The sequence below is a fragment of the Biomphalaria glabrata genome, chromosome 1 (assembly GCF_947242115.1).
Source record: "Biomphalaria glabrata chromosome 1, xgBioGlab47.1, whole genome shotgun sequence".
In the NCBI taxonomy this organism is placed as follows: Eukaryota; Metazoa; Mollusca; class Gastropoda; family Planorbidae; genus Biomphalaria; species Biomphalaria glabrata.
Genome location: NC_074711.1, coordinates 40,809,160 through 40,822,168, shown reverse-complemented (window position 1 = coordinate 40,822,168; position 13,009 = coordinate 40,809,160). Strand labels below are relative to the sequence as shown.

The 13,009-nt window shown below is 35.7% G+C and overlaps 2 long non-coding RNA genes across 2 annotated transcripts; both read right to left on the bottom strand.

The window, feature by feature from the left end:
* Positions 1-1,323: 1,323 nt before the first annotated feature.
* LOC129927476 (uncharacterized) lies at positions 1,324-2,177 on the bottom strand. Its single transcript, XR_008779090.1, has 3 exons — positions 1,480-2,177; positions 1,408-1,443; positions 1,324-1,371 (listed from the first exon to the last, which is right to left on the bottom strand). It is a non-coding gene; the product is annotated as an uncharacterized LOC129927476 (long non-coding RNA).
* A 3,856-nt stretch (positions 2,178-6,033) lies between these two features.
* On the bottom strand, positions 6,034-6,887 carry LOC129927468 (uncharacterized). The gene is made up of 3 exons (XR_008779078.1): positions 6,190-6,887; positions 6,118-6,153; positions 6,034-6,081 (listed from the first exon to the last, which is right to left on the bottom strand). It is a non-coding gene; the product is annotated as an uncharacterized LOC129927468 (long non-coding RNA).
* Positions 6,888-13,009: the final 6,122 nt, after the last annotated feature.

Genomic DNA, 13,009 nt, shown 5'->3' with positions numbered 1-13,009 from the left:
TTAGCCAGACGCTTTTAAAACATTTATGCATCATTGGAGTGCCAAGATTCTTCAAGGCCACACTTGATTTTTCGAGAGGGGAGATTTAGAATATACAAGATGTGACTATTTCTCATTCTTTGGCGGCCTATTGATTTTTTCAATATTTCTTTTTTTATTTCATTTTATTTCGTCAATAAAACATTTTGCAGCTTTTTTCCCCATTGTAAATATTGTTTTGCTTTGTCAACAAGAGAGTGGACCAGTTGACAGAAGATAATTTTATTGGTTCTTTAGATTTTAATGTGTACTCCTTTGATTATTGTGTGGATTCTTAAGATTTTTTTGATTCCTTGGATAATTATATGAAGGTGTCGGATAATTGGAGTTAAATAGGGGATTATGTAAAGACAGCTGAGCTTCACAATTGTGTTTTTCGCAAGTAAATTTAACTTGATCTACTTTGGATGGCTGCCTGATCGTGCGGTATGCCGTCGTCTTGAAGGTCCTGGGATCATATCCTGCCCGCTGCCATCCCTCGTCGTCCTGCGGGAGGTTTGGACTAGGAAATAAATTATCTTCAACTCTTAAGAAACATCTGAAACATGTAAAACAAACAAACATTCTGTTCGATGTTAGCAGTAAATCCTAAACCTTCACGTAACCCTTAGTGACGAATCCATTGAACCGTTGGGGCACTACACATGTTGTGTCGACCATCTTTCTCCGTTTCTGTTTTAGTAACAAACTCGTCCACGCTTTCGTGTTCTCTTTCCATCGCTTAATGTCTGCCTCTTCTTTACCTGGCATTGTTCCATGAAGGAAGGGCTTTGTGACCCAAGGAACCTATTATAATAACTTAAGGGAGGCAACTTAAGGAGGCAAGGATATTTATTCACAGGACATCACAAATACATTATAACAACATCTATCTCTAGCACAGTCTTTTCACTTCGGCTCTAGACTTGGGCGGAAATCGTTCTCTTCTTCCCAATGTTGACATCCTTCTCAGTTTGGTTTCTAGAAGTGCGCACCTTCTGCACTAGCCTTGATGGCAACGCGCATGGCAGAGTTATAACACTATTATACGGTCGTAAAGTTTTAGTTTGCGTTGTTTTTTTCTGTGATCAGCAGGTCATTTAAAATATTTAAAAAATGCCGTTAAAAGAGCAATTAATTTTGAGGTTTTACTGGCTGAAGTCACTATATAAATATAGCCCCATGCAAAACCCTCCTCCTTTCTCATCCGGGCTTGGGACCGGCCATGGCGGAGTTACTAGATCTATCAAACCTATTACCTAATTCTATAAACTTTTTTTTTTCAACTTACTCGATCTAGACTCTTTTATTAATGAGACCTAATCCTATTTTGGTTTAATGATTTAGATCTACCTACAGATCTTACTGGACTTATTAGACTAGATCTACCTACAGATCTTACTGGACTTACTAGACTAGATCTACCTACAGATCTTACTGGGCTTACTAGACTAGATCTACCTACAGATCTTACTGGGCTTACTAGACTTAGATCTAACTACAGATCTTACTGGACTTACTAGATTTAGATCTAATTTTTTTTTCATCGTTCTGTATTTGTTTTTTTTAATGTGATAAACTAATTCTGTGTGTAATGGACTGTTTAATTGGTTTGCATGTTTTTATAGAATCCCTAGTGTTTTATTATTATTATTATTTAGACCTAAACGATATCCCTTTATAACCAGTGGAGCAATGCATGCGGCGCTTGTGCTTTTTGAATGCAGGGTGTTTGGGTCTGAGTGCCCCGTCTGGTATGTATGTCTGAACTGCAAGATCGTATGGTTTTACACATCCCGTGTTTTACCCCAACCACCAACGAAATCTGCGTTCAGAACCATTGAACAAGAAAATGCTCGAACGTCCAAGACATGATTTTAGAAGCTTTGGGTTTTGTCTCGATTGAAATCTTCAGCTCATAAATACGTGACGTAAATTCTAAATATGGCGTCTACCCGAGTTGCTCCTGAGAAAGTTCTTTGTCTTTGTGGATGTTGTAAATATCTTTGTACAAACTTTTAATTTATGATTAAAAAAAAGACCTCTTTTAAAAATATATACCAGTCACTCCTTCTATTTTAAAGTTCTTAATTCAAAATCTGCGAAAATATCTTTTTGTACAAACTATAGCTTAAACAAAGATAACTTAAAAACAAACACAAATAAATACCAGATTCATATTCCGTTGTTAAATTTTCTAATTAAAATAAAAAAAAATATCCTTCTAAAGTATGCCTACTTTTAAATAATAAATAAATCTGTACTAAGGAATATGATTTTAGATTTCATTGGATTTTTTTTTTGTTTGGCCCATTGGTACATTTTAGGCCACGTTGAGGCCTTATATTATGTGACAAAAATCAAAGGCTGGCATTGGCCAAACGCTTTTAAAACATTTATGTATCATTGTAGTGCCAAGATTCTTCAAGGCCACACTTGATTTTTCGAGAGGGGAGATTTAGAATATACAAGATGTGACTATTTCTCATCCTTTGACGACCTATTGGTTTTTTCAATGTTTCTTTTTTTATTTCATTTTATTTCGTCAGTAAAACATTTTGCAGCTTTTTTCCCCATTGTAAATATTGTTTTGCTTTGTCAACAAGAGAGTGGACCAGTTGACAGAAGGTAATTTTATTGGTTCTTTAGATTTTAATGTGTACTCCTTTGATTATTGTGTGGATTTTTAAGATTTTTTTGATTCCTTGGATAATTATATGAAGGTGTCGGATAATTGGAGTTAAATAGGGGATTATGTAAAGACAGCTGAGCTTCACAATTGTGTTTTTCGCAAGTAAATTTAACTTGATCTACTTTGGATGGCTGCCTGATCGTGCGGTATGCCGTCGTCTTGAAGGTCCTGGGATCATATCCTGCCCGCTGCCATCCCTCGTCGTCCTGCGGGAGGTTTGGACTAGGAAATAAATTATCTTCAACTCTTAAGAAACATCTGAAACATGTAAAACAAACAAACATTCTGTTCGATGTTAGCAGTAAATCCTAAACCTTCACGTAACCCTTAGTGACGAATCCATTGAACCGTTGGGGCACTACACATGTTGTGTCGACCATCTTTCTCCGTTTCTGTTTTAGTAACAAACTCGTCCACGCTTTTGTGTTCTCTTTCCATCGCTTAATGTCTGCCTCTTCTTTACCTGGCATTGTTCCATGAAGGAAGGGCTTTGTGACCCAAGGAACCTATTATAATAACTTAAGGGAGGCAACTTAAGGAGGCAAGGATATTTATTCACAGGACATCACAAATACATTATAACAACATCTATCTCTAGCACAGTCTTTTCACTTCGGCTCTAGACTTGGGCGGAAATCGTTCTCTTCTTCCCAATGTTGACATCCTTCTCAGTTTGGTTTCTAGAAGTGCGCACCTTCTGCACTAGCCTTGATGGCAACGCGCATGGCAGAGTTATAACACTATTATACGGTCGTAAAGTTTTAGTTTGCGTTGTTTTTTTCTGTGATCAGCAGGTCATTTAAAATATTTAAAAAATGCCGTTAAAAGAGCAATTAATTTTGAGGTTTTACTGGCTGAAGTCACTATATAAATATAGCCCCATGCAAAACCCTCCTCCTTTCTCATCCGGGCTTGGGACCGGCCATGGCGGAGTTACTAGATCTATCAAACCTATTACCTAATTCTATAAACTTTTTTTTTTTCAACTTACTCGATCTAGACTCTTTTATTAATGAGACCTAATCCTATTTTGGTTTAATGATTTAGATCTACCTACAGATCTTACTGGACTTATTAGACTAGATCTACCTACAGATCTTACTGGACTTACTAGACTAGATCTACCTACAGATCTTACTGGGCTTACTAGACTTAGATCTAATTTTTTTTTCATCGTTCTGTATTTGTTTTTTTTAATGTGATAAACTAATTCTGTGTGTAATGGACTGTTTAATTGGTTTGCATGTTTTTATAGAATCCCTAGTGTTTTATTATTATTATTATTTAGACCTAAACGCTAGCCCTTTATAACCAGTGGAGCAATGCATGCGGCGCTTGTGCTTTTTGAATGCAGGGTGTTTGGGTCTGAGTGCCCCGTCTGGTATGTATGTCTGAACTGCAAGGTCGTATGGTTTTACACATCCCGTGTTTTACCCCAACCACCAACGAAATCTGCGTTCAGAACCATTGAACAAGAAAATGCTCGAACGTCCAAGACATGATTTTAGAAGCTTTGGGTTTTGTCTCGATTGAAATCTTCAGCTCATAAATACGTGACGTAAATTCTAAATATGGCGTCTACCCGAGTTGCTCCTGAGAAAGTTCTTTGTCTTTGTGGATGTTGTAAATATCTTTGTACAAACTTTTAATTTATGATTAAAAAAAAGACCTCTTTTAAAAATATATACCAGTCACTCCTTCTATTTTAAAGTTCTTAATTCAAAATCTGCGAAAATATCTTTTTGTACAAACTATAGCTTAAACAAAGATAACTTAAAAACAAACACAAATAAATACCAGATTCATATTCCGTTGTTAAATTTTCTAATTAAAATAAAAAAAAATATCCTTCTAAAGTATGCCTACTTTTAAATAATAAATAAATCTGTACTAAGGAATATGATTTTAGATTTCATTGGATTTTTTTTTTGTTTGGCCCATTGGTACATTTTAGGCCACGTTGAGGCCTTATATTATGTGACAAAAATCAAAGGCTGGCATTGGCCAAACGCTTTTAAAACATTTATGTATCATTGTAGTGCCAAGATTCTTCAAGGCCACACTTGATTTTTCGAGAGGGGAGATTTAGAATATACAAGATGTGACTATTTCTCATCCTTTGACGACCTATTGGTTTTTTCAATGTTTCTTTTTTTATTTCATTTTATTTCGTCAGTAAAACATTTTGCAGCTTTTTTCCCCATTGTAAATATTGTTTTGCTTTGTCAACAAGAGAGTGGACCAGTTGACAGAAGGTAATTTTATTGGTTCTTTAGATTTTAATGTGTACTCCTTTGATTATTGTGTGGATTTTTAAGATTTTTTTGATTCCTTGGATAATTATATGAAGGTGTCGGATAATTGGAGTTAAATAGGGGATTATGTAAAGACAGCTGAGCTTCACAATTGTGTTTTTCGCAAGTAAATTTAACTTGATCTACTTTGGATGGCTGCCTGATCGTGCGGTATGCCGTCGTCTTGAAGGTCCTGGGATCATATCCTGCCCGCTGCCATCCCTCGTCGTCCTGCGGGAGGTTTGGACTAGGAAATAAATTATCTTCAACTCTTAAGAAACATCTGAAACATGTAAAACAAACAAACATTCTGTTCGATGTTAGCAGTAAATCCTAAACCTTCACGTAACCCTTAGTGACGAATCCATTGAACCGTTGGGGCACTACACATGTTGTGTCGACCATCTTTCTCCGTTTCTGTTTTAGTAACAAACTCGTCCACGCTTTTGTGTTCTCTTTCCATCGCTTAATGTCTGCCTCTTCTTTACCTGGCATTGTTCCATGAAGGAAGGGCTTTGTGACCCAAGGAACCTATTATAATAACTTAAGGGAGGCAACTTAAGGAGGCAAGGATATTTATTCACAGGACATCACAAATACATTATAACAACATCTATCTCTAGCACAGTCTTTTCACTTCGGCTCTAGACTTGGGCGGAAATCGTTCTCTTCTTCCCAATGTTGACATCCTTCTCAGTTTGGTTTCTAGAAGTGCGCACCTTCTGCACTAGCCTTGATGGCAACGCGCATGGCAGAGTTATAACACTATTATACGGTCGTAAAGTTTTAGTTTGCGTTGTTTTTTTCTGTGATCAGCAGGTCATTTAAAATATTTAAAAAATGCCGTTAAAAGAGCAATTAATTTTGAGGTTTTACTGGCTGAAGTCACTATATAAATATAGCCCCATGCAAAACCCTCCTCCTTTCTCATCCGGGCTTGGGACCGGCCATGGCGGAGTTACTAGATCTATCAAACCTATTACCTAATTCTATAAACTTTTTTTTTTCAACTTACTCGATCTAGACTCTTTTATTAATGAGACCTAATCCTATTTTGGTTTAATGATTTAGATCTACCTACAGATCTTACTGGACTTATTAGACTAGATCTACCTACAGATCTTACTGGACTTACTAGACTAGATCTACCTACAGATCTTACTGGGCTTACTAGACTAGATCTACCTACAGATCTTACTGGGCTTACTAGACTTAGATCTAACTACAGATCTTACTGGACTTACTAGATTTAGATCTAATTTTTTTTTCATCGTTCTGTATTTGTTTTTTTTAATGTGATAAACTAATTCTGTGTGTAATGGACTGTTTAATTGGTTTGCATGTTTTTATAGAATCCCTAGTGTTTTATTATTATTATTATTTAGACCTAAACGATATCCCTTTATAACCAGTGGAGCAATGCATGCGGCGCTTGTGCTTTTTGAATGCAGGGTGTTTGGGTCTGAGTGCCCCGTCTGGTATGTATGTCTGAACTGCAAGATCGTATGGTTTTACACATCCCGTGTTTTACCCCAACCACCAACGAAATCTGCGTTCAGAACCATTGAACAAGAAAATGCTCGAACGTCCAAGACATGATTTTAGAAGCTTTGGGTTTTGTCTCGATTGAAATCTTCAGCTCATAAATACGTGACGTAAATTCTAAATATGGCGTCTACCCGAGTTGCTCCTGAGAAAGTTCTTTGTCTTTGTGGATGTTGTAAATATCTTTGTACAAACTTTTAATTTATGATTAAAAAAAAGACCTCTTTTAAAAATATATACCAGTCACTCCTTCTATTTTAAAGTTCTTAATTCAAAATCTGCGAAAATATCTTTTTGTACAAACTATAGCTTAAACAAAGATAACTTAAAAACAAACACAAATAAATACCAGATTCATATTCCGTTGTTAAATTTTCTAATTAAAATAAAAAAAAATATCCTTCTAAAGTATGCCTACTTTTAAATAATAAATAAATCTGTACTAAGGAATATGATTTTAGATTTCATTGGATTTTTTTTTTGTTTGGCCCATTGGTACATTTTAGGCCACGTTGAGGCCTTATATTATGTGACAAAAATCAAAGGCTGGCATTGGCCAAACGCTTTTAAAACATTTATGTATCATTGTAGTGCCAAGATTCTTCAAGGCCACACTTGATTTTTCGAGAGGGGAGATTTAGAATATACAAGATGTGACTATTTCTCATCCTTTGACGACCTATTGGTTTTTTCAATGTTTCTTTTTTTATTTCATTTTATTTCGTCAGTAAAACATTTTGCAGCTTTTTTCCCCATTGTAAATATTGTTTTGCTTTGTCAACAAGAGAGTGGACCAGTTGACAGAAGGTAATTTTATTGGTTCTTTAGATTTTAATGTGTACTCCTTTGATTATTGTGTGGATTTTTAAGATTTTTTTGATTCCTTGGATAATTATATGAAGGTGTCGGATAATTGGAGTTAAATAGGGGATTATGTAAAGACAGCTGAGCTTCACAATTGTGTTTTTCGCAAGTAAATTTAACTTGATCTACTTTGGATGGCTGCCTGATCGTGCGGTATGCCGTCGTCTTGAAGGTCCTGGGATCATATCCTGCCCGCTGCCATCCCTCGTCGTCCTGCGGGAGGTTTGGACTAGGAAATAAATTATCTTCAACTCTTAAGAAACATCTGAAACATGTAAAACAAACAAACATTCTGTTCGATGTTAGCAGTAAATCCTAAACCTTCACGTAACCCTTAGTGACGAATCCATTGAACCGTTGGGGCACTACACATGTTGTGTCGACCATCTTTCTCCGTTTCTGTTTTAGTAACAAACTCGTCCACGCTTTTGTGTTCTCTTTCCATCGCTTAATGTCTGCCTCTTCTTTACCTGGCATTGTTCCATGAAGGAAGGGCTTTGTGACCCAAGGAACCTATTATAATAACTTAAGGGAGGCAACTTAAGGAGGCAAGGATATTTATTCACAGGACATCACAAATACATTATAACAACATCTATCTCTAGCACAGTCTTTTCACTTCGGCTCTAGACTTGGGCGGAAATCGTTCTCTTCTTCCCAATGTTGACATCCTTCTCAGTTTGGTTTCTAGAAGTGCGCACCTTCTGCACTAGCCTTGATGGCAACGCGCATGGCAGAGTTATAACACTATTATACGGTCGTAAAGTTTTAGTTTGCGTTGTTTTTTTCTGTGATCAGCAGGTCATTTAAAATATTTAAAAAATGCCGTTAAAAGAGCAATTAATTTTGAGGTTTTACTGGCTGAAGTCACTATATAAATATAGCCCCATGCAAAACCCTCCTCCTTTCTCATCCGGGCTTGGGACCGGCCATGGCGGAGTTACTAGATCTATCAAACCTATTACCTAATTCTATAAACTTTTTTTTTTTCAACTTACTCGATCTAGACTCTTTTATTAATGAGACCTAATCCTATTTTGGTTTAATGATTTAGATCTACCTACAGATCTTACTGGACTTATTAGACTAGATCTACCTACAGATCTTACTGGACTTACTAGACTAGATCTACCTACAGATCTTACTGGGCTTACTAGACTTAGATCTAATTTTTTTTTCATCGTTCTGTATTTGTTTTTTTTAATGTGATAAACTAATTCTGTGTGTAATGGACTGTTTAATTGGTTTGCATGTTTTTATAGAATCCCTAGTGTTTTATTATTATTATTATTTAGACCTAAACGCTAGCCCTTTATAACCAGTGGAGCAATGCATGCGGCGCTTGTGCTTTTTGAATGCAGGGTGTTTGGGTCTGAGTGCCCCGTCTGGTATGTATGTCTGAACTGCAAGGTCGTATGGTTTTACACATCCCGTGTTTTACCCCAACCACCAACGAAATCTGCGTTCAGAACCATTGAACAAGAAAATGCTCGAACGTCCAAGACATGATTTTAGAAGCTTTGGGTTTTGTCTCGATTGAAATCTTCAGCTCATAAATACGTGACGTAAATTCTAAATATGGCGTCTACCCGAGTTGCTCCTGAGAAAGTTCTTTGTCTTTGTGGATGTTGTAAATATCTTTGTACAAACTTTTAATTTATGATTAAAAAAAAGACCTCTTTTAAAAATATATACCAGTCACTCCTTCTATTTTAAAGTTCTTAATTCAAAATCTGCGAAAATATCTTTTTGTACAAACTATAGCTTAAACAAAGATAACTTAAAAACAAACACAAATAAATACCAGATTCATATTCCGTTGTTAAATTTTCTAATTAAAATAAAAAAAAATATCCTTCTAAAGTATGCCTACTTTTAAATAATAAATAAATCTGTACTAAGGAATATGATTTTAGATTTCATTGGATTTTTTTTTTGTTTGGCCCATTGGTACATTTTAGGCCACGTTGAGGCCTTATATTATGTGACAAAAATCAAAGGCTGGCATTGGCCAAACGCTTTTAAAACATTTATGTATCATTGTAGTGCCAAGATTCTTCAAGGCCACACTTGATTTTTCGAGAGGGGAGATTTAGAATATACAAGATGTGACTATTTCTCATCCTTTGACGACCTATTGGTTTTTTCAATGTTTCTTTTTTTATTTCATTTTATTTCGTCAGTAAAACATTTTGCAGCTTTTTTCCCCATTGTAAATATTGTTTTGCTTTGTCAACAAGAGAGTGGACCAGTTGACAGAAGGTAATTTTATTGGTTCTTTAGATTTTAATGTGTACTCCTTTGATTATTGTGTGGATTTTTAAGATTTTTTTGATTCCTTGGATAATTATATGAAGGTGTCGGATAATTGGAGTTAAATAGGGGATTATGTAAAGACAGCTGAGCTTCACAATTGTGTTTTTCGCAAGTAAATTTAACTTGATCTACTTTGGATGGCTGCCTGATCGTGCGGTATGCCGTCGTCTTGAAGGTCCTGGGATCATATCCTGCCCGCTGCCATCCCTCGTCGTCCTGCGGGAGGTTTGGACTAGGAAATAAATTATCTTCAACTCTTAAGAAACATCTGAAACATGTAAAACAAACAAACATTCTGTTCGATGTTAGCAGTAAATCCTAAACCTTCACGTAACCCTTAGTGACGAATCCATTGAACCGTTGGGGCACTACACATGTTGTGTCGACCATCTTTCTCCGTTTCTGTTTTAGTAACAAACTCGTCCACGCTTTTGTGTTCTCTTTCCATCGCTTAATGTCTGCCTCTTCTTTACCTGGCATTGTTCCATGAAGGAAGGGCTTTGTGACCCAAGGAACCTATTATAATAACTTAAGGGAGGCAACTTAAGGAGGCAAGGATATTTATTCACAGGACATCACAAATACATTATAACAACATCTATCTCTAGCACAGTCTTTTCACTTCGGCTCTAGACTTGGGCGGAAATCGTTCTCTTCTTCCCAATGTTGACATCCTTCTCAGTTTGGTTTCTAGAAGTGCGCACCTTCTGCACTAGCCTTGATGGCAACGCGCATGGCAGAGTTATAACACTATTATACGGTCGTAAAGTTTTAGTTTGCGTTGTTTTTTTCTGTGATCAGCAGGTCATTTAAAATATTTAAAAAATGCCGTTAAAAGAGCAATTAATTTTGAGGTTTTACTGGCTGAAGTCACTATATAAATATAGCCCCATGCAAAACCCTCCTCCTTTCTCATCCGGGCTTGGGACCGGCCATGGCGGAGTTACTAGATCTATCAAACCTATTACCTAATTCTATAAACTTTTTTTTTTTCAACTTACTCGATCTAGACTCTTTTATTAATGAGACCTAATCCTATTTTGGTTTAATGATTTAGATCTACCTACAGATCTTACTGGACTTATTAGACTAGATCTACCTACAGATCTTACTGGACTTACTAGACTAGATCTACCTACAGATCTTACTGGGCTTACTAGACTTAGATCTAATTTTTTTTTCATCGTTCTGTATTTGTTTTTTTTAATGTGATAAACTAATTCTGTGTGTAATGGACTGTTTAATTGGTTTGCATGTTTTTATAGAATCCCTAGTGTTTTATTATTATTATTATTTAGACCTAAACGCTAGCCCTTTATAACCAGTGGAGCAATGCATGCGGCGCTTGTGCTTTTTGAATGCAGGGTGTTTGGGTCTGAGTGCCCCGTCTGGTATGTATGTCTGAACTGCAAGGTCGTATGGTTTTACACATCCCGTGTTTTACCCCAACCACCAACGAAATCTGCGTTCAGAACCATTGAACAAGAAAATGCTCGAACGTCCAAGACATGATTTTAGAAGCTTTGGGTTTTGTCTCGATTGAAATCTTCAGCTCATAAATACGTGACGTAAATTCTAAATATGGCGTCTACCCGAGTTGCTCCTGAGAAAGTTCTTTGTCTTTGTGGATGTTGTAAATATCTTTGTACAAACTTTTAATTTATGATTAAAAAAAAGACCTCTTTTAAAAATATATACCAGTCACTCCTTCTATTTTAAAGTTCTTAATTCAAAATCTGCGAAAATATCTTTTTGTACAAACTATAGCTTAAACAAAGATAACTTAAAAACAAACACAAATAAATACCAGATTCATATTCCGTTGTTAAATTTTCTAATTAAAATAAAAAAAAATATCCTTCTAAAGTATGCCTACTTTTAAATAATAAATAAATCTGTACTAAGGAATATGATTTTAGATTTCATTGGATTTTTTTTTTGTTTGGCCCATTGGTACATTTTAGGCCACGTTGAGGCCTTATATTATGTGACAAAAATCAAAGGCTGGCATTGGCCAAACGCTTTTAAAACATTTATGTATCATTGTAGTGCCAAGATTCTTCAAGGCCACACTTGATTTTTCGAGAGGGGAGATTTAGAATATACAAGACGTGACTATTTCTCATCCTTTGACGACCTATTGATTTTTTCAATGTTTCTTTTTTTATTTCATTTTATTTCGTCAATAAAACATTTTGCAGCTTTTTTCCCCATTGTAAATATTGTTTTGCTTTGTCAACAAGAGAGTGGACCAGTTGACAGAAGGTAATTTTATTGGTTCTTTGGAGGGCCTAAGACTATTGGCATTGGTGAATCATTTGATACTTTGTTGCACAGATCCACAAATTTGCACACCTGTTTTATCGAGGAGATATTTTGAGTATTGGAGATTTTCACACATAACCGCAAACCCAATAAATAATAAGATTTTTTGTGTATCTGATGTGCATAATACAGCAAGTTTGAAGAAGCTGTTTTTTTGTTTTGGAAGTTAAATTTTTAAAATGTGTGCGTTTCTTAAGCGCACACTGTGGATTGGTGCATTATAACTTTTGTTTCTATTACAATACATTAAAAAGCAAGCTGAACAATTTTAATGGACCCTCAATTATAGCCAACAATCCAGTTAGATATTTGTCGTGAGCCAATGGTTTGTGAATGATTTGTTGGGTGAACGAATTATTGTCAACGATTTCTCGGTGAACAATTAGTCGTGAAACCAATCATTCTGCTTGAGTTTGAGATTTTATTTCAAAATAAAAAGTGCAAAAGTTTTTTTTCTTTTTCATCACAGCATTGTTTCTGAAACCTAAATGGGATTCTCTCACTGACATTCCAATTTGAAGTCCTTTAAGTTAGAAACCTACACTTACGTCTTCACTGTTAGTGTTTGTAGGTGCCTCTGCTACAAGATCTCAAGAACTGGTGCAACCACAGTACCAGGAATGTCTTTGCCAACAAACAAATCACTTCTCTGACTCCACTTATTAAAGGACTCGAAACCTGTTTGTCCTTCACTTCACAATGGGTCAAGAAAAAACATCTCGTAACTCAAGAATAACATAAAAATGCATTTCTTTATACTTTAAACAAAGCTTATATCCACTTTGTCTGGTAAAAAGTTTGTACACGTTATTTCTCCCACACCCTATCTCGGATCAAAATGAAATTTTGCTTAATTTTTTCTTAACCAATTAGTTAATTAACTATTTGTAATTAATTATTTTGTTTGGTATGCCACACAAGGAAAAGAAATTGTATTTGACTGATGTGGTGGTAT